General features: G+C 42.5%; 39 non-coding genes across 39 annotated transcripts; all 39 read right to left on the bottom strand.

Annotated features, from left to right (window-relative positions):
• Positions 1 to 12: 12 nt before the first annotated feature.
• TRNAL-CAA (transfer RNA leucine (anticodon CAA)) lies at positions 13 to 96 on the bottom strand. The gene has a single exon. It is a non-coding gene; the product is annotated as a tRNA-Leu (tRNA).
• Positions 97 to 249: 153 nt separating this feature from the next.
• TRNAL-UAA (transfer RNA leucine (anticodon UAA)) lies at positions 250 to 333 on the bottom strand. The gene has a single exon. It is a non-coding gene; the product is annotated as a tRNA-Leu (tRNA).
• A 153-nt stretch (positions 334 to 486) lies between these two features.
• TRNAL-UAA (transfer RNA leucine (anticodon UAA)) lies at positions 487 to 570 on the bottom strand. Its single transcript has one exon. It is a non-coding gene; the product is annotated as a tRNA-Leu (tRNA).
• Positions 571 to 949: 379 nt separating this feature from the next.
• TRNAL-UAA (transfer RNA leucine (anticodon UAA)) lies at positions 950 to 1,033 on the bottom strand. Its single transcript has one exon. It is a non-coding gene; the product is annotated as a tRNA-Leu (tRNA).
• A 1,148-nt stretch (positions 1,034 to 2,181) lies between these two features.
• On the bottom strand, positions 2,182 to 2,265 carry TRNAL-UAA (transfer RNA leucine (anticodon UAA)). The gene has a single exon. It is a non-coding gene; the product is annotated as a tRNA-Leu (tRNA).
• Positions 2,266 to 2,644: 379 nt separating this feature from the next.
• Positions 2,645 to 2,728, bottom strand: TRNAL-UAA (transfer RNA leucine (anticodon UAA)). The gene has a single exon. It is a non-coding gene; the product is annotated as a tRNA-Leu (tRNA).
• A 142-nt stretch (positions 2,729 to 2,870) lies between these two features.
• TRNAL-UAA (transfer RNA leucine (anticodon UAA)) lies at positions 2,871 to 2,954 on the bottom strand. The gene has a single exon. It is a non-coding gene; the product is annotated as a tRNA-Leu (tRNA).
• A 152-nt stretch (positions 2,955 to 3,106) lies between these two features.
• Positions 3,107 to 3,190, bottom strand: TRNAL-UAA (transfer RNA leucine (anticodon UAA)). The gene has a single exon. It is a non-coding gene; the product is annotated as a tRNA-Leu (tRNA).
• Positions 3,191 to 3,333: 143 nt separating this feature from the next.
• On the bottom strand, positions 3,334 to 3,417 carry TRNAL-UAA (transfer RNA leucine (anticodon UAA)). The gene has a single exon. It is a non-coding gene; the product is annotated as a tRNA-Leu (tRNA).
• Positions 3,418 to 3,570: 153 nt separating this feature from the next.
• On the bottom strand, positions 3,571 to 3,654 carry TRNAL-UAA (transfer RNA leucine (anticodon UAA)). Its single transcript has one exon. It is a non-coding gene; the product is annotated as a tRNA-Leu (tRNA).
• A 379-nt stretch (positions 3,655 to 4,033) lies between these two features.
• Positions 4,034 to 4,117, bottom strand: TRNAL-UAA (transfer RNA leucine (anticodon UAA)). Its single transcript has one exon. It is a non-coding gene; the product is annotated as a tRNA-Leu (tRNA).
• A 142-nt stretch (positions 4,118 to 4,259) lies between these two features.
• Positions 4,260 to 4,343, bottom strand: TRNAL-UAA (transfer RNA leucine (anticodon UAA)). Its single transcript has one exon. It is a non-coding gene; the product is annotated as a tRNA-Leu (tRNA).
• A 379-nt stretch (positions 4,344 to 4,722) lies between these two features.
• Positions 4,723 to 4,806, bottom strand: TRNAL-UAA (transfer RNA leucine (anticodon UAA)). The gene has a single exon. It is a non-coding gene; the product is annotated as a tRNA-Leu (tRNA).
• A 153-nt stretch (positions 4,807 to 4,959) lies between these two features.
• On the bottom strand, positions 4,960 to 5,043 carry TRNAL-UAA (transfer RNA leucine (anticodon UAA)). Its single transcript has one exon. It is a non-coding gene; the product is annotated as a tRNA-Leu (tRNA).
• Positions 5,044 to 5,884: 841 nt separating this feature from the next.
• Positions 5,885 to 5,968, bottom strand: TRNAL-UAA (transfer RNA leucine (anticodon UAA)). Its single transcript has one exon. It is a non-coding gene; the product is annotated as a tRNA-Leu (tRNA).
• Positions 5,969 to 7,045: 1,077 nt separating this feature from the next.
• On the bottom strand, positions 7,046 to 7,129 carry TRNAL-UAA (transfer RNA leucine (anticodon UAA)). Its single transcript has one exon. It is a non-coding gene; the product is annotated as a tRNA-Leu (tRNA).
• A 379-nt stretch (positions 7,130 to 7,508) lies between these two features.
• On the bottom strand, positions 7,509 to 7,592 carry TRNAL-UAA (transfer RNA leucine (anticodon UAA)). The gene has a single exon. It is a non-coding gene; the product is annotated as a tRNA-Leu (tRNA).
• A 614-nt stretch (positions 7,593 to 8,206) lies between these two features.
• TRNAL-UAA (transfer RNA leucine (anticodon UAA)) lies at positions 8,207 to 8,290 on the bottom strand. The gene has a single exon. It is a non-coding gene; the product is annotated as a tRNA-Leu (tRNA).
• A 153-nt stretch (positions 8,291 to 8,443) lies between these two features.
• Positions 8,444 to 8,527, bottom strand: TRNAL-UAA (transfer RNA leucine (anticodon UAA)). Its single transcript has one exon. It is a non-coding gene; the product is annotated as a tRNA-Leu (tRNA).
• Positions 8,528 to 9,616: 1,089 nt separating this feature from the next.
• Positions 9,617 to 9,700, bottom strand: TRNAL-UAA (transfer RNA leucine (anticodon UAA)). The gene has a single exon. It is a non-coding gene; the product is annotated as a tRNA-Leu (tRNA).
• A 1,089-nt stretch (positions 9,701 to 10,789) lies between these two features.
• TRNAL-UAA (transfer RNA leucine (anticodon UAA)) lies at positions 10,790 to 10,873 on the bottom strand. The gene has a single exon. It is a non-coding gene; the product is annotated as a tRNA-Leu (tRNA).
• A 143-nt stretch (positions 10,874 to 11,016) lies between these two features.
• On the bottom strand, positions 11,017 to 11,100 carry TRNAL-CAA (transfer RNA leucine (anticodon CAA)). Its single transcript has one exon. It is a non-coding gene; the product is annotated as a tRNA-Leu (tRNA).
• Positions 11,101 to 12,189: 1,089 nt separating this feature from the next.
• On the bottom strand, positions 12,190 to 12,273 carry TRNAL-UAA (transfer RNA leucine (anticodon UAA)). Its single transcript has one exon. It is a non-coding gene; the product is annotated as a tRNA-Leu (tRNA).
• Positions 12,274 to 12,652: 379 nt separating this feature from the next.
• Positions 12,653 to 12,736, bottom strand: TRNAL-UAA (transfer RNA leucine (anticodon UAA)). Its single transcript has one exon. It is a non-coding gene; the product is annotated as a tRNA-Leu (tRNA).
• A 626-nt stretch (positions 12,737 to 13,362) lies between these two features.
• Positions 13,363 to 13,446, bottom strand: TRNAL-UAA (transfer RNA leucine (anticodon UAA)). Its single transcript has one exon. It is a non-coding gene; the product is annotated as a tRNA-Leu (tRNA).
• Positions 13,447 to 13,825: 379 nt separating this feature from the next.
• TRNAL-UAA (transfer RNA leucine (anticodon UAA)) lies at positions 13,826 to 13,909 on the bottom strand. Its single transcript has one exon. It is a non-coding gene; the product is annotated as a tRNA-Leu (tRNA).
• An 853-nt stretch (positions 13,910 to 14,762) lies between these two features.
• On the bottom strand, positions 14,763 to 14,846 carry TRNAL-UAA (transfer RNA leucine (anticodon UAA)). Its single transcript has one exon. It is a non-coding gene; the product is annotated as a tRNA-Leu (tRNA).
• A 152-nt stretch (positions 14,847 to 14,998) lies between these two features.
• On the bottom strand, positions 14,999 to 15,082 carry TRNAL-UAA (transfer RNA leucine (anticodon UAA)). The gene has a single exon. It is a non-coding gene; the product is annotated as a tRNA-Leu (tRNA).
• Positions 15,083 to 15,471: 389 nt separating this feature from the next.
• TRNAL-CAA (transfer RNA leucine (anticodon CAA)) lies at positions 15,472 to 15,555 on the bottom strand. The gene has a single exon. It is a non-coding gene; the product is annotated as a tRNA-Leu (tRNA).
• Positions 15,556 to 15,707: 152 nt separating this feature from the next.
• TRNAL-UAA (transfer RNA leucine (anticodon UAA)) lies at positions 15,708 to 15,791 on the bottom strand. Its single transcript has one exon. It is a non-coding gene; the product is annotated as a tRNA-Leu (tRNA).
• A 143-nt stretch (positions 15,792 to 15,934) lies between these two features.
• On the bottom strand, positions 15,935 to 16,018 carry TRNAL-UAA (transfer RNA leucine (anticodon UAA)). The gene has a single exon. It is a non-coding gene; the product is annotated as a tRNA-Leu (tRNA).
• A 143-nt stretch (positions 16,019 to 16,161) lies between these two features.
• On the bottom strand, positions 16,162 to 16,245 carry TRNAL-UAA (transfer RNA leucine (anticodon UAA)). The gene has a single exon. It is a non-coding gene; the product is annotated as a tRNA-Leu (tRNA).
• A 607-nt stretch (positions 16,246 to 16,852) lies between these two features.
• Positions 16,853 to 16,936, bottom strand: TRNAL-UAA (transfer RNA leucine (anticodon UAA)). The gene has a single exon. It is a non-coding gene; the product is annotated as a tRNA-Leu (tRNA).
• Positions 16,937 to 17,088: 152 nt separating this feature from the next.
• On the bottom strand, positions 17,089 to 17,172 carry TRNAL-UAA (transfer RNA leucine (anticodon UAA)). Its single transcript has one exon. It is a non-coding gene; the product is annotated as a tRNA-Leu (tRNA).
• Positions 17,173 to 17,931: 759 nt separating this feature from the next.
• Positions 17,932 to 18,015, bottom strand: TRNAL-UAA (transfer RNA leucine (anticodon UAA)). Its single transcript has one exon. It is a non-coding gene; the product is annotated as a tRNA-Leu (tRNA).
• Positions 18,016 to 18,404: 389 nt separating this feature from the next.
• TRNAL-UAA (transfer RNA leucine (anticodon UAA)) lies at positions 18,405 to 18,488 on the bottom strand. Its single transcript has one exon. It is a non-coding gene; the product is annotated as a tRNA-Leu (tRNA).
• A 769-nt stretch (positions 18,489 to 19,257) lies between these two features.
• On the bottom strand, positions 19,258 to 19,341 carry TRNAL-UAA (transfer RNA leucine (anticodon UAA)). Its single transcript has one exon. It is a non-coding gene; the product is annotated as a tRNA-Leu (tRNA).
• Positions 19,342 to 19,730: 389 nt separating this feature from the next.
• Positions 19,731 to 19,814, bottom strand: TRNAL-UAA (transfer RNA leucine (anticodon UAA)). Its single transcript has one exon. It is a non-coding gene; the product is annotated as a tRNA-Leu (tRNA).
• Positions 19,815 to 20,582: 768 nt separating this feature from the next.
• Positions 20,583 to 20,666, bottom strand: TRNAL-UAA (transfer RNA leucine (anticodon UAA)). The gene has a single exon. It is a non-coding gene; the product is annotated as a tRNA-Leu (tRNA).
• Between the last annotated feature and the right edge of the window lie 84 nt (positions 20,667 to 20,750).

Raw genomic sequence — 20,750 nt, 5'->3', positions numbered from 1 at the left:
GAAACAATTCGTTGTCAGAAGTGGAGTTCGAACCCACGCCCTCATACGAGGATCAGAGCTTGAATCTGACGCCTTAGACCACTCGGCCATCCTGACACGCTTTCCAACGTTTTCCTTGAAAATGATGCTATAGTATAACCCCAAAATACCTCTCGGAATTCTAAGCTCCATAAACCCACTCCCTAGTTGCCATACTAGAGAAGCCTTTCCTGAGTATGAGATATATGTTATTAAAATGAAATATTTCGTTGTCAGAAGTGGGGTTCGAACCCACGCCCTCATACGAGGATCAGAGCTTAAATCGGACGCCTTAGACCACTCGGCCATCCTGACACAATTTCCAACGTTTTCCTTGAAAATGAATCTATAGTATAACCCCAAAATACCTCTCAGAATTCTAAGCTCCATAAAGCCACTCCCTAGTTGCCATACTAGAGAAGCCTTTCCTGAGTATGTGATATATGTTTTTAAAATGAAACAATTCGTTGTCAGAAGTGGGGCTCGAACCCACGCCCTCATACGAGGATCAGAGCTTAAATCTGATGCCTTAGACCACTCGGCCATCCTGACACACTCTTAAACGTTTTCCTTGAAAATGAAGCTATAGTACAGCTCCGAAATACCTCTCGGAATTCTATGCTCCATAACGCTACTCACTCTTTGCCATACTATAGAAGCCTTTCCTGAGTATGAGATATATGTTGTTAAAATGAAAAATTCGATGTCAGAAGTAGGGTTCGAACCCACGCTCTCATACGAGGATCTGAGCTTAAATCTGACGCCTTATACCACTCGGCCATCCTGACACGCTTTCCTTGAAAATGAATCTATACTATAACCCCAAAATACCTCTCGGAATTCTAAGCTCCATAAAGCTACTCACTCGTTGCCATACTAGAGAAGCCTTTCCTGAGTATGAGATATATGTTATTAAAATGAAATATTTCGTTGTCAGAAGTGGGGTTCGAACCCACGCCCTCATACGAGGATCAGAGCTTAAACCTGACGCCTTAGACCACTCGGCCATCCTGACATGCTTTCCAACGTTTTCCTTGAAAATGAATCTATAGTATAACCTCAAAATATCTCTCAGAATTCTAAGCTCCATAAAGCCACTCCCTAGTTGCCATAATCAGGGAGTAAGGAACGTTAGAGGGAGTGTTGATCTAATGCTAAAAAAACCGTCATACAGTGGCAAATGGGAAAGAAAGTGGGGGTAGGAATTTTTATCTCCGTTCCACAATTGTACCTAACGCGCAGGCGCGAGTGACGTCGTTTACTACCGCCAGCAGAGAGAATTTAAAAATTCTCTCTCTACCGCCAGCTTCCGCTTCCATCGACTGCTGCCCCACTCACTCTGTTCAACCAACAATCAACGTCTGTTGGGAGGAAACCGAGGCTTAATAAAAATGCCAAATTGTTTTTGTAACGGTTGTAGGAATGATTCAAGGTATTCGCTTAAAAATATATGAAAGGAATATCCTTCCACGCGTTTCCAAAGCCAAAAACCCAGATAGAAAAATGTAAAAGATGGATATTAGCTTGTGGAAGACCGATTTCCACTAGCTTCTATTCACTTTCAATAAATTTCAAGCTTTGTTTTTGGTTTGGGAAATGGTTTGAAAACGATATCTACCATGTCGGGTCTTGTTAAATACTTAGGGTTACTTGAACAATTAAAAAACAACACTTCTTATAGTTAACCATGGCAGATATTCAAACACGACTTTCCCCTGCTAGTTCAAAGCCGGTTTTTAAATTTGGCGCATGCGCGCGGACACCGCGATGAGGCCCCGAGTCAGCGCCAGAGAGAGACGATTTTAGCCACGAAGCGAGCGAACGTGCCTATTCACTTTAACGCTCCCTCTCAAGTCTCTCCTCCCTGCCATAATAGAGAAGCCTTTCCTGAGTATGTGATATATGTTTTTAAAATGAAACAATTCGTTGTCAGTAGTGGGGTTCGAACCCACGCCCTCATACGAGGATCAGACGTAAATCGGATGCCTTAGACCACTCGGCCATCCTGACACGCTTTCCAACGTTTTCCTTGAAAATGAATCTATAGTATAACCCCAAAATACCTCTCAGAATTCTAAGCTCCATAAAGCCACTCCCTAGTTGCCATACTAGAGAAGCCTTTCCTGAGTATGTGATATATGTTTTTAAAATGAAACAATTCGTTGTCAGAAGTGGGGTTCGAACCCACGCCCTCATACGAGGATCAGAGCTTAAATCTGACGCCTTAGACCGCTCGGCCATCCTGACACGCTTTCTTTGAAAATGAATCTATACTATAACCCCAAAATACCTCTCGGAATTCTAAGCTCCATAAAGCTACTCACTCGTTGCCATACTAGAGAAGCCTTTCCTGAGTATGAGATATATGTTTTTAAAATGAAACAATTCGTTGTCAGAAGTGGGGTTCGAACCCACGCCCTCATACGAGGATCAGACGTAAATCGGATGCCTTAGACCACTCGGCCATCCTGACACGCTTTCCAACGTTTTCCTTGAAAATGAATCTATAGTATAACCCCAAAATACCTCTCAGAATTCTAAGCTCCATAAAGCCACTCCCTAGTTGCCATACTAGAGAAGCCTTTCCTGAGTATGTGATATATGTTTTTAAATTGAAACAATTCGTTGTCAGAAGTGGGGTTCGAACCCACGCCCTCATACGAGGATCAGAGCTTAAATCTGACGCCTTAGACCGCTCGGCCATCCTGACACGCTTTCTTTGAAAATGAATCTATACTATAACCCCAAAATACCTCTCGGAATTCTAAGCTCCATAAAGCTACTCACTCGTTGCCATACTAGAGAAGCCTTTCCTGAGTATGAGATATATGTTATTAAAATGAAAAATTCGTTGTCAGAAGTGGGGTTCGAACCCACGCCCTCATACGAGGATCAGAGCTTAAATCTGACGCCTTAGACCACTCGGCCATCTTGACACGCTCTTAAACGTTTTCCTTGAAAATGAAGCTATAGTACAGCTCCGAAATACCTCTCGGAATTCTATGCTCCATAACGCTACTCACTCGTTGCCATACTCTAAAAGCCTTTCCTGAGTTTGAGATATATGTTTTAAAATGAAACAATTCTTTGTCAGAAGTGGGGTTCGAACCCACGCCCTCATACGAGGATCAGAGCTTAAATCTGACGCCTTAGACCACTCGGCCATCCTGACACGCTTTCCTTGAAAATGAATCTATACTATAACCCCAAAATACCTCTCGGAATTCTAAGCTCCATAAAGCTACTCACTCGTCGCCATACTAGAGAAGACTTTCCTGAGTATGAGATATATGTTATTAAAATGAAAAAAATCGTTGTCAGAAGTGGGGTTCGAACCCACGCCCTCATACTAGGATCAGAGCTTAAATCTGACGCCTTAGACCACTCGGCCATCCTGACACGCTTTCCAATGTTTTCCTTGAAAATGAATCTATAGTATAACCTCAAAATACCTCTCAGAATTCTAAGCTCCATAAAGCCACTCCCTAGTTGCCATACTAGAGAAGCCTTTCCTGAGTATGTGATATATGTTTTTAAAATGAAACAATTCGTTGTCATAAGTGGGGTTCGAACCCACGCCCTCACACGAGGATCAGAGCTTAAATCTGATGCCTTAGACCACTCGGCCATCCTGACACACTCTTAAACGTTTTCCTTGAAATGAAGCTATAGTACAGCTCCGAAATACCTCTCAGAATTCTATGCTCCATAACGCTACTCACTCTTTGCCATACTATAGAAGCCTTTCCTGAGTATGAGATATATGTTGTTAAAATGAAAAAATTCGATGTCAGAAGTGGGGTTCGAACCCACGCTCTCATACGATGATCAGAGCTTAAATCTGACGCCTTATACCACTCGGCCATCCTGACACGCTTTCCTTGAAAATGAATCTATACTATAACCCCAAAATACCTCTCGGAATTCTAAGCTCCATAAAGCTACTCCCTAGTTGCCATAATAGAGAAGCCTTTCCTGAGTATGTGATATATGTTTTTAAAATGAAACAATTCGTTGTCAGAAGTGGGGTTCGAACCCACGCCCTCATACGAGGATCAGAGCTTAAATCTGACGCCTTAGACCGCTCGGCCATCCTGACACGCTTTCCTTGAAAATGAATCTATACTATAACCCCAAAATACCTCTCGGAATTCTAAGCTCCATAAAGCTACTCACTCGTTGCCATACTAGAGAAGCCTTTCCTGAGTATGAGATATATGTTATTAAAATGAAAAATTCGTTGTCAGAAGTGGGGTTCGAACCCACGCCCTCATACGAGGATCAGAGCTTAAATCTGACGCCTTAGACCACTCGGCCATCTTGACACGCTCTTAAACGTTTTCCTTGAAAATGAAGCTATAGTACAGCTCCGAAATACCTCTCGGAATTCTATGCTCCATAACGCTACTCACTCGTTGCCATACTCGAAAAGCCTTTCCTGAGTTTGAGATATATGTTTTAAAATGAAACAATTCTTTGTCAGAATTGGGGTTCGAATCCACGCCCTCATACGAGGATCAGAGCTTAAATCTGACGCCTTAGACCACTCAGCCATCCTGACACGCTTTCCTTGAAAATGAATCTATACTATAACCCCAAAATACCTCTCGGAATTCTAAGCTCCATAAAGCTACTCACTCGTCGCCATACTAGAGAAGACTTTCCTGAGTATGAGGTATATGTTATTAAAATGAAAAAAATCGTTGTCAGAAGTGGGGTTCGAACCCACGCCCTCATACTAGGATCAGAGCTTAAATCTGACGCCTTAGACCACTCGGCCATCCTGACACGCTTTCCAAGGTTTTCCTTGAAAATGAATCTATAGTATAACCTCAAAATACCTCGCAGAATTCTAAGCTCCATAAAGCCACTCCCTAGTTGCCATACTAGAGAAGCCTTTCCTGAGTATGTGATATATGTTTTTAAAATGAAACAATTCGTTGTCAGAAGTGGGGTTCGAACCCACGCCCTCATACGAGGATCAGAGCTTAAATCTGATGCCTTAGACCACTCGGCCATCCTGACACACTCTTAAACGTTTTCCTTGAAATGAAGCTATAGTACAGCTCCGAAATACCTCTCGGAATTCTATGCTCCATAACGCTACTCACTCTTTGCCATACTATAGAAGCCTTTCCTGAGTATGAGATATATGTTGTTAAAATGAAAAAATTCGATGTCAGAAGTGGGGTTCGAACCCACGCTCTCATACGAGGATCAGAGCTTAAATCTGGCGCCTTAGACCGCTCGGCCATCCTGACACACTTTCTTTGAAAATGAATCTATACTATAACCCCAAAATACCTCTCGGAATTCTAAGCTCCATAAAGCTACTCACTCGTTGCCATACTAGAGAAGCCTTTCCTGAGTATGAGATATATGTTATTAAAATGAAAAATTCGTTGTCAGAAGTGGGGTTCGAACCCACGCCCTCATACGAGGATCAGAGCTTAAATCTGACCCCTTAGACCGCTCGGCCATCCTGACACGCTTTCTTTGAAAATGAATCTATACTATAACCCCAAAATACCTCTCGGAATTCTAAGCTCCATAAAGCTACTCACTCGTTGCCATACTAGAGAAGCCTTTCCTGAGTATGAGATATATGTTATTAAAATGAAAAATTCGTTGTCAGAAGTGGGGTTCGAACCCACGCCCTCATACGAGAATCAGAGCTGAAATCTGACCCCTTAGACCACTCGGCCATCCTGACATGCTTTCCAACGTTTTCCTTGAAAATGAATCTATAGTATAACCTCAAAATACCTCTCAGAATTCTAAGCTCCATAAAGCCACTCCCTAGTTGCCATACTAGAGAAGCCTTTCCTGAGTATGTGATATATGTTTTTAAAATGAAACAATTCGTTGTCAGAAGTGGGGTTCGAACCCACGCCCTCATACGAGGATCAGAGCTTAAATCTGATGCCTTAGACCACTCGGCCATCCTGACACACTCTTAAACGTTTTCCTTGAAATGAAGCTATAGTACAGCTCCGAAATACCTCTCGGAATTCTATGCTCCATAACGCTACTCACTCTTTGCCATACTATAGAAGCCTTTCCTGAGTATGAGATATATGTTGTTAAAATGAAAAAATTCGATGTCAGAAGTGGGGTTCGAACCCACGCTCTCATACGAGGATCAGAGCTTAAATCTGGCGCCTTAGACCGCTCGGCCATCCTGACACGCTTTCTTTGAAAATGAATCTATACTATAACCCCAAAATACCTCTCGGAATTCTAAGCTCCATAAAGCTACTCACTCGTTGCCATACTAGAGAAGCCTTTCCTGAGTATGAGATATATGTTATTAAAATGAAAAATTCGTTGTCAGAAGTGGGGTTCGAACCCACGCCCTCATACGAGGGTCAGAGCTTAAATCTGACCCCTTAGACCGCTCGGCCATCCTGACACGCTTTCTTTGAAAATGAATCTATACTATAACCCCAAAATACCTCTCGGAATTCTAAGCTCCATAAAGCTACTCACTCGTTGCCATACTAGAGAAGCCTTTCCTGAGTATGAGATATATGTTATTAAAATGAAAAATTCGTTGTCAGAAGTGGGGTCCGAACCCACGCCCTCATACGAGGATCAGAGCTTAAATCTGACCCCTTAGACCACTCGGCCATCCTGACATGCTTTCCAACGTTTTCCTTGAAAATGAATCTATAGTATAACCTCAAAATACCTCTCAGAATTCTAAGCTCCATAAAGCCACTCCCTAGTTGCCATAATAGAGAAGCCTTTCCTGAGTATGTGATATATGTTTTTAAAATGAAACAATTCGTTGTCAGAAGTGGGGTTCGAACCCACGCCCTCATACGAGGATCAGACGTAAATCGGATGCCTTAGACCACTCGGCCATCCTGACACGCTTTCCAACGTTTTCCTTGAAAATAAATCTATAGTATAACCCCAAAATACCTCTCAGAATTCTAAGCTCCATAAAGCCACTCCCTAGTTGCCATACTAGAGAAGCCTTTCCTGAGTATGTGATATATGTTTTTAAAATGAAACAATTCGTTGTCAGAAGTGGGGTTCGAACCCACGCCCTCATACGAGGATCAGAGCTTAAATCTGACGCCTTAGACCGCTCGGCCATCCTGACACGCTTTCTTTGAAAATGAATCTATACTATAACCCCAAAATACCTCTCGGAATTCTAAGCTCCATAAAGCTACTCACTCGTTGCCATACTAGAGAAGCCTTTCCTGAGTATGAGATATATGTTATTAAAATGAAAAATTCGTTGTCAGAAGTGGGGTTCGAACCCACGCCCTCATACGAGGATCAGAGCTTAAATCTGACCCCTTAGACCACTCGGCCATCTTGACACGCTCTTAAACGTTTTCCTTGAAAATGAAGCTATAGTACAGCTCCGAAATACCTCTCGGAATTCTATGCTCCATAACGCTACTCACTCTTTGCCATACTAGAGAAGCCTTTCCTGAGTATCAGATATATGTTGTTAAAATGAAAAAATTCGATGTCAGAAGTGGGGTTCGAACCCACGCCCTCATACGAGGATCAGAGCTTAAATCTGACGCCTTAGACCGCTCGGCCATCCTGACACGCTTTCTTTGAAAATGAATCTATACTATAACCCCAAAATACCTCTCGGAATTCTAAGCTCCATAAAGCTACTCACTCGTTGCCATACTAGAGAAGCCTTTCCTGAGTATGAGATATATGTTATTAAAATGAAAAATTCGTTGTCAGAAGTGGGGTTCGAACCCACGCCCTCATACGAGGATCAGAGCTTAAATCTGACCCCTTAGACCACTCGGCCATCCTGACATGCTTTCCAACGTTTTCCTTGAAAATGAATCTATAGTATAACCTCAAAATACCTCTCAGAATTCTAAGCTCCATAAAGCCACTCCCTAGTTGCCATAATAGAGAAGCCTTTCCTGAGTATGTGATATATGTTTTTAAAATGAAACAATTCGTTGTCAGAAGTGGGGTTCGAACCCACGCCGTCATACGAGGATCAGACGTAAATCGGATGAATTAGACCACTCGGCCATCCTGACACGCTTTCCAACGTTTTCCTTGAAAATAAATCTATAGTATAACCCCAAAATACCTCTCAGAATTCTAAGCTCCATAAAGCCACTCCCTAGTTGCCATAATAGAGAAGCCTTTCCTGAGTATGAGATATATGTTATTTAAATGAAAAAATCGTTGTCAGAAGTGGGGTTCGAACCCACGCCTTCAAACTAGGATCAGAGCTTAAATCTGACGCCTTAGACCACTCGGCCATCCTGACACGCTTTCCAACGTTTTCCTTGAAAATGAATCTATAGTATAACCTCAAAATACCTCTCAGAATTCTAAGCTCCATAAAGCCACTCCCTAGTTGCCATACTAGAGAAGCCTTTCCTGAGTATGTGATATATGTTTTTAAAATGAAACAATTCGTTGTCAGAAGTGGGGTTCGAACCCACGCCCTCATACGAGGATCAGAGCTTAAATCTGATGCCTTAGACCACTCGGCCATCCTGACACACTCTTAAACGTTTTCCTTGAAATGAAGCTATAGTACAGCTCCGAAATACCTCTCGGAATTCTATGCTCCATAACGCTACTCACTCATTGCCATACTATAGAAGCCTTTCCTGAGTATGAGATATATGTTGTTAAAATGAAAAAATTCGATGTCAGAAGTGGGGTTCGAACCCACGCTCTCATACGAGGATCCGAGCTTAAATTTGACGCCTTAGACAGCTCGGCCATCCTGACACGCTTTCTTTGAAAATGAATCTATACTATAACCCCAAAATACCTCTCGGAATTCTAAGCTCCATAAAGCTACTCACTCGTTGCCATACTAGAGAAGCCTTTCCTGAGTATGAGATTTATGTTATTAAAATGAAAAATTCGTTGTCAGAAGTGGGGTTCGAACCCACGCCCTCATACGAGGATCAGAGCTTAAATCTGACCCCTTAGACCACTCGGCCATCCTGCCATGCTTTCCAACGTTTTCCTTGAAAATGAAGCTATAGTACAGCTCCGAAATACCTCTCGGAATTCTATGCTCCATAAAGCTTCTCATTCGTTCCCATACTAGAGAAGCCTTTCCTGAGTTTGAGATATGTGTCATTAAAATGAAACAATTCGTTGTCAGAAGTGGAGTTCAAACCTACGCCCTCATACGAGGATCAGTGCTAGAATCTGACGCCTTAGACCACTCGGCCATCCTGACACGCTTTCCAACGTTTTCCTTGAAAATGATGCTATAGTATAACCCCAAAATACCTCTCGGAATTCTAAGCTCCATAAACCCACTCCCTAGTTGCCATACTAGAGAAGCCTTTCCTGAGTATGAGATATATGTTTTTAAAATGAAACAATTCGTTGTCAGAAGTGGTGTTCGAACCCACGCCCTCATACGAGGATCAGAGCTTAAATCTGAAGTTTTAGACCTCTCGGCCACCCTGACACGCTTTTAAACGTTGTACTTGAAAATGAAGCTATAGTACAGCTCCGAAATACCTCTCGAAATTCTATGCTCCATAAAGCTACTCACTCGTTGCCGCACTAGAGAAGCCTTTCCTGAGTATGAGATATATGTTTTTAAAATGAAACAATTCGTTGTCAGAAGTGGGGTTCGAACCCACGCCCTCATACGAGGATCAGAGCTTAAATCTGACGCCTTAGACCACTCGGCCATCCTGACAAGCTTCCAACGGTTTCCTTGAAAATGAATCTATAGTATAACCCCAAAATACCTCTCAGAATTCTAAGCTCCATAAAGCCACTCCCTAGTTGCCATACTAGAGAAGCCTTTCCTGAGTATGTGATATATGTTTTTAAAATGAAACAATTCGTTGTCAGAAGTGGGGTTCGAACCCACGCCCTCATACGAGGATCAGAGCTTAAACCTGACGCCTTAGACCGCTCGGCCATCCTGCCACGCTTTCCTTCAAAATGAATCTATACTATAACCCCAAAATACCTCTCGGAATTCTAAGCTCCATAAAGCTACTCACTCGTTGCCATACTAGAGAAGCCTTTCCTGAGTATGAGATATATGTTATTAAAATTAAACAATTCGTTGTCAGAAGTGGGGTTCGAACCTACGCCCTCATACGAGGATCAGAGCTTAAATCTAACGCCTTAGACCGCTCGGCCATCCTGACACTCTTAAATCGTTTTCCTTGAAAATGAAGCTATAGTACAGCTCCGAAATACCTCTCGGAATTCTATGCTCCATAAAGCTTCTCATTCGTTCCCATACTAGAGAAGCCTTTCCTGAGTTTGAGATATGTGTCATTAAAATGAAACAATTCGTTGTCAGAAGCGGAGTTCAAACCTACGCCCTCATACGAGGATCAGTGCTAGAATCTGACGCCTTAGACCACTCGGCCATCCTGACACGCTTTCCAACGTTTTCCTTGAAAATGATGCTATAGTATAACCCCAAAATACCTCTCGGAATTCTAAGCTCCATAAACCCACTCCCTAGTTGCCATACTAGAGAAGCCTTTCCTGAGTATGAGATATATGTTTTTAAAATGAAACAATTCGTTGTCAGAAGTGGTGTTCGAACCCACGCCCTCATACGAGGATCAGAGCTTAAATCTGAAGTTTTAGACTTCTCGGCCACCCTGACACGCTTTTAAACGTTGTACTTGAAAATGAAGCTATAGTACAGCTCCGAAATACCTCTCGAAATTCTATGCTCCATAAAGCTACTCACTCGTTGCCGCACTAGAGAAGCCTTTCCTGAGTATGAGATATATGTTTTTAAAATGAAACAATTCGTTGTCAGAAGTGGGGTTCGAACCCACGCCCTCATACGAGGATCAGAGCTTAAATCTGACGCCTTAGACCGCTAGGCCATCCTGACACGGTTTCCTTGAAAATGAATCTATACTATAACCCCAAAATACCTCTCCGAATTCAATGCTCCATAAAGCTACTCACTCGTTGCCATACTAGAGAAGCCTTTCCTGAGTATGAGATATATGTTATTAAAATGAAAAAATTCGTTGTCAGAAGTGGGGTTCGAACCCACGCCCTCATACGAGGATCAGAGCTTGAATCTGACGCCTTAGACCACTCGGCCATCCTGACAAGCTTCCAACGGTTTCCTTGAAAATGAATCTATAGTATAACCCCAAAATACCTCTCAGAATTCTAAGCTCCATAAAGCCACTCCCTAGTTGCCATACTAGAGAAGCCTTTCCTGAGTATGTGATATATGTTTTTAAAATGAAACATTTCGTTGTCAGAAGTGGTGTTCGAACCCACGCCCTCATACGAGGATCAGAGCTTAAATCTGACGCCTTAGACCGCTCGGCCATCCTGCCACGCTTTCCTTCAAAATGAATCTATACTATAACCCCAAAATACCTCTCGGAATTCTAAGCTCCATAAAGCTACTCACTCGTTGCCATACTAGAGAAGCCTTTCCTGAGTATGAGATATATGTTATTAAAATGAAAAATTCGTTGTCAGAAGTGGGGTTCGAACCCACGCCCTCATACGAGGATCAGAGCTTAAATCTGACCCCTTAGACCACTCGGCCATCCTGACATGCTTTCCAACGTTTTCCTTGAAAATGAAGCTATAGTACAGCTCCGAATTACCTCTCGGAATTCTATGCTCCATAAAGCTTCTCATTCGTTCCCATACTAGAGAAGCCTTTCCTGAGTTTGAGATATGTGTCATTAAAATGAAACAATTCGTTGTCAGAAGTGGAGTTCAAACCTACGCCCTCATACGAGGATCAGTGCTAGAATCTGACGCCTTAGACCACTCGGCCATCCTGACACGCTTTCCAACGTTTTCCTTGAAAATGATGCTATAGTATAACCCCAAAATACCTCTCGGAATTCTAAGCTCCATAAACCCACTCCCTAGTTGCCATACTAGAGAAGCCTTTCCTGAGTATGAGATATATGTTTTTAAAATGAAACAATTCGTTGTCAGAAGTGGTGTTCGAACCCACGCCCTCATACGAGGATCAGAGCTTAAATCTGAAGTTTTAGACCTCTCGGCCACCCTGACACGCTTTTAAACGTTGTACTTGAAAATGAAGCTATAGTACAGCTCCGAAATACCTCTCGAAATTCTATGCTCCATAAAGCTACTCACTCGTTGCCGCACTAGAGAAGCCTTTCCTGAGTATGAGATATATGTTTTTAAAATGAAACAATTCGTTGTCAGAAGTGGGGTTCGAACCCACGCCCTCATACGAGGATCAGAGCTTAAATCTGACGCCTTAGGCCACTCGGCCATCCTGACAAGCTTCCAACGGTTTCCTTGAAAATGAATCTATAGTATAACCCCAAAATACCTCTCAGAATTCTAAGCTCCATAAAGCCACTCCCTAGTTGCCATACTAGAGAAGCCTTTCCTGAGTATGTGATATATGTTTTTAAAATGAAACATTTCGTTGTCAGAAGTGGTGTTCGAACCCACGCCCTCATACGAGGATCAGAGCTTAAATCTGACGCCTTAGACCGCTCGGCCATCCTGCCACGCTTTCCTTCAAAATGAATCTATACTATAACCCCAAAATACCTCTCGGAATTCTAAGCTCCATAAAGCTACTCACTCGTTGCCATACTAGAGAAGCCTTTCCTGAGTATGAGATATATGTTATTAAAATTAAACAATTCGTTGTCAGAAGTGGGGTTCGAACCCACGCCCTCATACGAGGATCAGAGCTTAAATCTGACGCCTTAGACCGCTCGGCCATCCTGACACTCTTAAATCGTTTTCCTTGAAAATGAAGCTATAGTACAGCTCCGAAATACCTCTCGGAATTCTATGCTCCATAAAGCTTCTCATTCGTTCCCATACTAGAGAAGCCTTTCCTGAGTTTGAGATATGTGTCATTAAAATGAAACAATTCGTTGTCAGAAGTGGAGTTCAAACCTACGCCCTCATACGAGGATCAGTGCTAGAATCTGACGCCTTAGACCACTCGGCCATCCTGACACGCTTTCCAACGTTTTCCTTGAAAATGATGCTATAGTATAACCCCAAAATACCTCTCGGAATTCTAAGCTCCATAAACCCACTCCCTAGTTGCCATACTAGAGAAGCCTTTCCTGAGTATGAGATATATGTTTTTAAAATGAAACAATTCGTTGTCAGAAGTGGTGTTCGAACCCACGCCCTCATACGAGGATCAGAGCTTAAATCTGAAGTTTTAGACCTATCGGCCACCCTGACACGCTTTTAAACGTTGTACTTGAAAATGAAGCTATAGTACAGCTCCGAAATACCTCTCGAAATTCTATGCTCCATAAAGCTACTCACTCGTTGCCGCACTAGAGAAGCCTTTCCTGAGTATGAGATATATGTTTTTAAAATGAAACAATTCGTTGTCAGAAGTGGGGTTCGAACCCACGCCCTCATACGAGGATCAGAGCTTAAATCTGACGCCTTAGACCACTCGGCCATCCTGACAAGCTTCCAACGGTTTCCTTGAAAATGAATCTATAGTATAACCCCAAAATACCTCTCAGAATTCTAAGCTCCATAAAGCCACTCCCTAGTTGCCATACTAGAGAAGCCTTTCCTGAGTATGTGATATATGTTTTTAAAATAAAACATTTCGTTGTCAGAAGTGGTGTTCGAACCCACGCCCTCATACGAGGATCAGAGCTTAAATCCGACGCCTTAGACCGCTCGGCCATCCTGCCACGCTTTCCTTCAAAATGAATCTATACTATAACCCCAAAATACCTCTCGGAATTCTAAGCTCCATAAAGCTACTCACTCGTTGCCATACTAGAGAAGCCTTTCCTGAGTATGAGATATATGTTATTAAAATTAAACAATTCGTTGTCAGAAGTGGGGTTCGAACCCACGCCCTCATACGAGGATCAGAGCTTAAATCTGACGCCTTAGACCGCTCGGCCATCCTGACACTCTTAAATCGTTTTCCTTGAAAATGAAGCTATAGTACAGCTCCGAAATACCTCTCGGAATTCTATGCTCCATAAAGCTTCTCATTCGTTCCCATACTAGAGAAGCCTTTCCTGAGTTTGAGATATGTGTCATTAAAATGAAACAATTCGTTGTCAGAAGTGGAGTTCAAACCTACGCCCTCATACGAGGATCAGTGCTAGAATCTGACGCCTTAGACCACTCGGCCATCCTGACACGCTTTCCAACGTTTTCCTTGAAAATGATGCTATAGTATAACCCCAAAATACCTCTCGGAATTCTAAGCTCCATAAACCCACTCCCTAGTTGCCATACTAGAGAAGCCTTTCCTAAGTATGAGATATATGTTTTTAAAATGAAACAATTCGTTGTCAGAAGTGGTGTTCGAACCCACGCCCTCATACGAGGATCAGAGCTTAAATCTGAAGTTTAAGACCTCTCGGCCACCCTGACACGCTTTTAAAAGTTGTACTTGAAAATGAAGCTATAGTACAGCTCCGAAATACCTCTCGAAATTCTATGCTCCATAAAGCTACTCACTCGTTGCCGCACTAGAGAAGCCTTTCCTGAGTATGAGATATATGTTTTTAAAATGAAACAAATCGTTGTCAGAAGAAGGGTTCGAACCCACGCCGTCATACGAGGATCAGAGCTTAAATCTGACGCCTTAGACCGCTCGGCCATCCTGACACGTTTTCCTTGAAAATGAATCTATACTATAACCCCAAAATACCTCTCGGAATTCTAAGCTCCATAAAGCTACTCCCTAGTTGCCATACTAGAGAAGCCTTTCCTGAGTATGTGATATATGTTTTTAAAATGAAACAATTCGTTGTCAGAAGTGGGGTTCGAACCCACGCCCTCATACGAGGATCAGAGCTTAAATCTGACGCCTTAGACCACTCGGCCATCCTGACACGCTGTTAGCCGTTTTCCTTGAAATGAAGCGATAGTACAGCTCCGAAATACCTCTCCGAATTCAATGCTCCATAAAGCTACTCACTCGTTACCATACTAGAGAAGCCTTTCCTGAGTATGAGATATATGTTATTAAAATGAAAAAATTCGTTGTCAGAAGTGGGGTTCGAACCCACGCCCTCATACGAGGATCAGAGCTTAAATCTGACGCCTTAGACCACTCGGCCATCCTGACACGCTGTTAGCCGTTTTCCTTGAAATGAAGCGATAGTACAGCTCCGAAATACCTCTCCGAATTCAATGCTCCATAAAGCTACTCACTCGTTACCATACTAGAGAAGCCTTTCCTGAGTATGAGATATATGTTATTAAAATGAAAAAATTCGTTGTCAGAAGTGGGGTTCGAACCCACGCCCTCATACGAGGATCAGAGCTTAAATCTGACGCCTTAGAACACTCGGCCATCCTAACACGCTCTTAAACGTTTTTCTTGAAAATGAAGCTATAGTACAGCTCCGAAATACCTCTCGGAATTCTGTGCTCCATAAAGCCACTCACTAGTTGCCATACTAGAGAAGCCGTTCCTGAGTATGTGATATATGTTTTTAAAATGAAACAATTCGTTGTCAGAAGTGGGGTTCGAACCCACGCCCTCATACGAGGATCAGAGCTTGAATCTGACGCCTTAGACCACTCGGCCATCCTGACAAGCTTCCAACGGTTTCCTTGAAAATGAATCTATAGTATAACCCCAAAATACCTCTCAGAATTCTAAGCTCCATAAAGCCACTCCCTAGTTGCCATACTAGAGAAGCCTTTCCTGAGTATGTGATATATGTTTTTAAAATGAAACATTTCGTTGTCAGAAGTGGGGTTCGAACCCACGCCCTCATACGAGGATCAGAGCTTAAGTCTGACGCCTTAGACCGCTCGGCCATCCTGCCACGCTTTCCTTGAAAATGAATCTATACTATAACCCCAAAATACCTCTCGGAATTCTAAGCTCCATAAAGCTACTCACTCGTTGCCATACTAGAGAAGCCTTTCCTGAGTATGAGATATATGTTATTAAAATGAAAAAATTCGTTGTCAGAAGTGGGGTTCGAACCCACGCCCTCATACGAGGATCAGAGCTTAAATCTGACGCCTTAGACCGCTCGGCCATCCTGACACGCTTTCCTTGAAAATGAATCTATACTATAACCCCAAAATACCTCTCGGAATTCTAAGCTCCATAAAGCCACTCCCTAGTTGCCATACTAGAGAAGCCTTTCCTGAGTATGTGATATATGTTTTTAAAATGAAACATTTCGTTGTCAGAAGTGGGGTTCGAACCCACGCCCTCATACGAGGATCAGAGCTTAAATCTGACGCCTTAGACCGCTCGGCCATCCTGACACGCTTTCCTTGAAAATGAATCTATACTATAACCCCAAAATACCTCTCGGAATTCTAAGCTCCATAAAGCTACGCACTCGTTGCCATACTAGAGAAGGCTTTCCTGAGTATGAGATATATGTTATTAAAATGAAAAAATTCGTTGTCAGAAGTGGGGTTCGAACCCACGCCCTCATACGAGGATCAGAGCTTAAATATGACGCCTTAGACCACTCGGCCATCCTGACACACTCGTAAACGTTTTCCTTGAAAATGAAGCTATAGTACAGGTCCGAAATACCTCTCGGAATTCTATGCTGCATAACGCTACTCACTCTTTGCCATACTAGAGAAGCCTTTCCTGAGTATGAGATATATGTTGTTAAAATGAAAAAATTCGAGGTCAGAAGTGGGGCTCGAACCCACGCCCACATACGAGGATCAGAGCTTAAATCTGACGCCTTAGACCACTCGGCCATCCTGACACGATTTTCTTGAAAATGAATCTATACTATAACCCCAAAATACCTCTCGGAATTCTAAGCTCCATAAAGCTACTCACTCGTTGCCATACTAGTGAAGCCTTTCCTGAGTATGAGATATATTTTATTAAAATTAAACAATTCGTTGTCAGAAGTGGGGTTCGAACCCACGCCCTCATACGAGGATAAGAGCTTAAATCTGACGCCTTAGACCGCTCGGCCATCCTGACACTCTTAAATCGTTTTCCTTGAAAATGAAGCTATAGTACAGCTCCGAAATACCTCTCGGAATTCTAAGCTCCATAAAGCTAGTCACTCTTTGCCATACTAGAGAAGCCTTTCCTGAGTATGAGATATATGTTGTTAAAATGAAAAAATTCGATGTCAGAAGTGGGGTTCGAACCCACGCCCTCATACGAGGATCAGAGCTTAAATCTGACACCTTAGACCACTCGGCCATCCTGACACGCTTTCCAACGTTTTCCTTGAAAATGAATCTATAGTATAACCCCAAAATACCTCTCAGAATTCTAAGCTCCATGAAGCCACTCCCTAGTTGTCATACTAGAGAAGCCTTTCCTGAGTATGTGATATATGTTTTTAAAATGAAACAATTCGTTGAGAGAAGTGGGGTTCGAACCCACGCCCTCATACGAGGATCAGAGCTTAAATCTGACGCCTTAGACCACTCGGCCATCCTAACACGCTCTCCTTGAAAATGAATCTATACTATAACCCCAAAATACCTCTCGGAATTCTAAGCTCCATAAAGCTACTCACTCGTTGCCATACTAGAGAAGCCTTTCCTCAGTATGAGATATGTGTCATTAAAATGAAACAATTCGTTGTCAGAAGTGGAGTTCGAACCTACGCCCTCATACGAGGATCAGAGCTTGAATCTGACGCCTTAGACCACTCGACCATCCTGACACGCTTTCCAACGTTTTCCTTGAAAATGATGCTATAGTATAACCCCAAAATACCTCTCGGAATTCTAAGCTCCATAAAGCCACTCCCTAGTTGCCATACTAGAGAAGCCTTTCCTGAGTATGAGATATATGTTTTTAAAATGAAACAATTCGTTGTCAGAAGTGGTGTTGAATCTATACTATAACCCCAAAATACCTCTCGGAATTCTAAGCTCCTTAAAGCTACTCACTCGTTGCCATACTAGAGAAGCCTTTCCTGAGTATGAGATATATGTTATTAAAATTATACAATTCGTTGTCAGAAGTGGGGTTCGAACCCACGCCCTCATACGAGGATCAGAGCTTAAATCTGACGCCTTAGACCACTCGGCCATCCTGACACGCTGTTAGCCGTTTTCCTTGAAATGAAGCGATAGTACAGCTCCGAAATAGCTCTCCGAATTCTATGCTCCATAAAGCTACTCACTCGTTGCCATACTAGAGAAGCCTTTCCTGAGTATGAGATATATGTTATTAAAATGAAAAAATTCGTTGTCAGAAGTGGGGTTCGAACCCACGCCCTCATCCGAGGATCAGAGCTTAAATCTTACGCTTTAGAACACTCGGCCATCCTGACACGCTCTTAAACTTTTTCCTTGAAAATGAAGCTATAGTACAGCTCCGAAATCCCTCTCGGAATTCTATGCTCCATAACGCTAGTCACTCTTTGCCATACTAGAGAAGCCTTTCCAGAGTATGAGATATATGTTGTTAAAATGAAAAAATTCCATGTCAGAAGTGGGGTTCGAACCCACGCCCTCATACGAGGATCAGAGCTTAAATCTGACGCCTTAGACCACTCGGCCATCCTGACACGCTTTACAACGTTTTCCTTGAAAATGAATCTATAGTATAACCCCAAAATACCTCTCAGAATTCTAAGCTCCATGAAGCCACTCCCTAGTTGCCATACTAGAGAAGCCTTTCCTGAGTATGTGATATATGTTATTAAAATGAAAAAATTCGTTGTCAGAAGTGGCATTCGAACCCACGCCCTCATACGAAGATCAGAGCTTAAATCTGACGCCTTAGACCACTCGGCCATCCTGACACGCTGTTAGCCGTTTTCCTTGAAAATGAATCTATACTATAACCCCAAAATACCTCTCGGAATTCTAAGCTCCATAAAGCTACTCACTCGTTGCCATACTAGAGAAGCCTTTCCTCAGTATGAGATATGTGTCATTAAAATGAAACAATTCGTTGTCAGAAGTGGAGTTCGAACCTACGCCCTCATACGAGGATCAGAGCTTGAATCTGACGCCTTAGACCACTCGGCCATCCTGACACGCTTTCCAAAGTTTTCCTTGAAAATGATGCTATAGTATAACCCCAAAATACCTCTCGGAATTCTAAGCTCCATAAAGCCACGCCCTAGTTGCCATACTAGAGAAGCCTTTCCTGAGTATGAGATATATGTTTTTAAAATGAAACAATTCGTTGTCAGAAGTGGTGTTGAATCTATACTATAACCCCAAAATACCTCTCGGAATTCTAAGCTCCTTAAAGCTACTCACTCGTTGCCATACTAGAGAAGCCTTTCCTGAGTATGAGATATATGTTATTAAAATTAAACAATTCGTTGTCAGAAGTGGGGTTCGAACCCACGCCCTCATACGAGGATCAGAGCTTAAATCTGACGCCTTAGACCACTCGGCCATCCTGACACGCTGTTAGCCGTTTTCCTTGAAATGAAGCGATAGTACAGCTCCGAAATAGCTCTCCGAATTCTATGCTCCATAAAGCTACTCACTCGTTGCCATACTAGAGAAGCCTTTCCTGAGTATGAGATATATGTTATTAAAATGAAAAAATTCGTTGTCAGAAGTGGGGTTCGAACCCACGCCCTCATCCGAGGATCAGAGCTTAAATCTTACGCTTTAGAACACTCGGCCATCCTGACACGCTCTTAAACTTTTTCCTTGAAAATGAAGCTATAGTACAGCTCCGAAATCCCTCTCGGAATTCTATGCTCCATAACGCTAGTCACTCTTTGCCATACTAGAGAAGCCTTTCCTGAGTATGAGATATATGTTGTTAAAATGAAAAAATTCCATGTCAGAAGTGGGGTTCGAACCCACGCCCTCATACGAGGATCAGAGCTTAAATCTGACGCCTTAGACCACTCGGCCATCCTGACACGCTTTACAACGTTTTCCTTGAAAATGAATCTATAGTATAACCCCAAAATACCTCTCAGAATTCTAAGCTCCATGAAGCCACTCCCTAGTTGCCATACTAGAGAAGCCTTTCCTGAGTATGTGATATATGTTATTAAAATGAAAAAATTCGTTGTCAGAAGTGGCATTCGAACCCACGCCCTCATACGAAGATCAGAGCTTAAATCTGACGCCTTAGACCACTCGGCCATCCTGACACGCTGTTAGCCGTTTTCCTTGAAAATGAATCTATACTATAACCCCAAAATACCTCTCGGAATTCTAAGCTCCATAAAGCTACTCACTCGTTGCCATACTAGAGAAGCCTTTCCTCAGTATGAGATATGTGTCATTAAATGAAACAATTCGTTGTCAGAAGTGGAGTTCGAACCTACGCCCTCATACGAGGATCAGAGCTTGAATCTGACGCCTTAGACCACTCGGCCATCCTGACACGCTTTCCAAAGTTTTCCTTGAAAATGATGCTATAGTATAACCCCAAAATACCTCTCGGAATTCTAAGCTCCATAAAGCCACTCCCTAGTTGCCATACTAGAGAAGCCTTTCCTGAGTATGAGATATATGTTTTTAAAATGAAACAATTCGTTGTCAGAAGTGGTGTTGAATCTATACTATAACCCCAAAATACCTCTCGGAATTCTAAGCTCCTTAAAGCTACTCACTCGTTGCCATACTAGAGAAGCCTTTCCTGAGTATGAGATATATGTTATTAAAATTAAACAATTCGTTGTCAGAAGTGGGGTTCGAACCCACGCCCTCATACGAGGATCAGAGCTTAAATCTGACGCCTTAGACCACTCGGCCATCCTGACACGCTGTTAGCCGTTTTCCTTGAAAATGAATCTATACTATAACCCCAAAATACCTCTCGGAATTCTAAGCTCCATAAAGCTACT

Source organism: Phalangium opilio, unplaced genomic scaffold (assembly GCF_054372755.1).
Source record: "Phalangium opilio isolate 3A_F unplaced genomic scaffold, DU_Popi_V2 ptg000217l_1, whole genome shotgun sequence".
In the NCBI taxonomy this organism is placed as follows: Eukaryota; Metazoa; Arthropoda; class Arachnida; order Opiliones; family Phalangiidae; genus Phalangium; species Phalangium opilio.
This window is presented reverse-complemented; position numbering and strand designations above follow the sequence as displayed.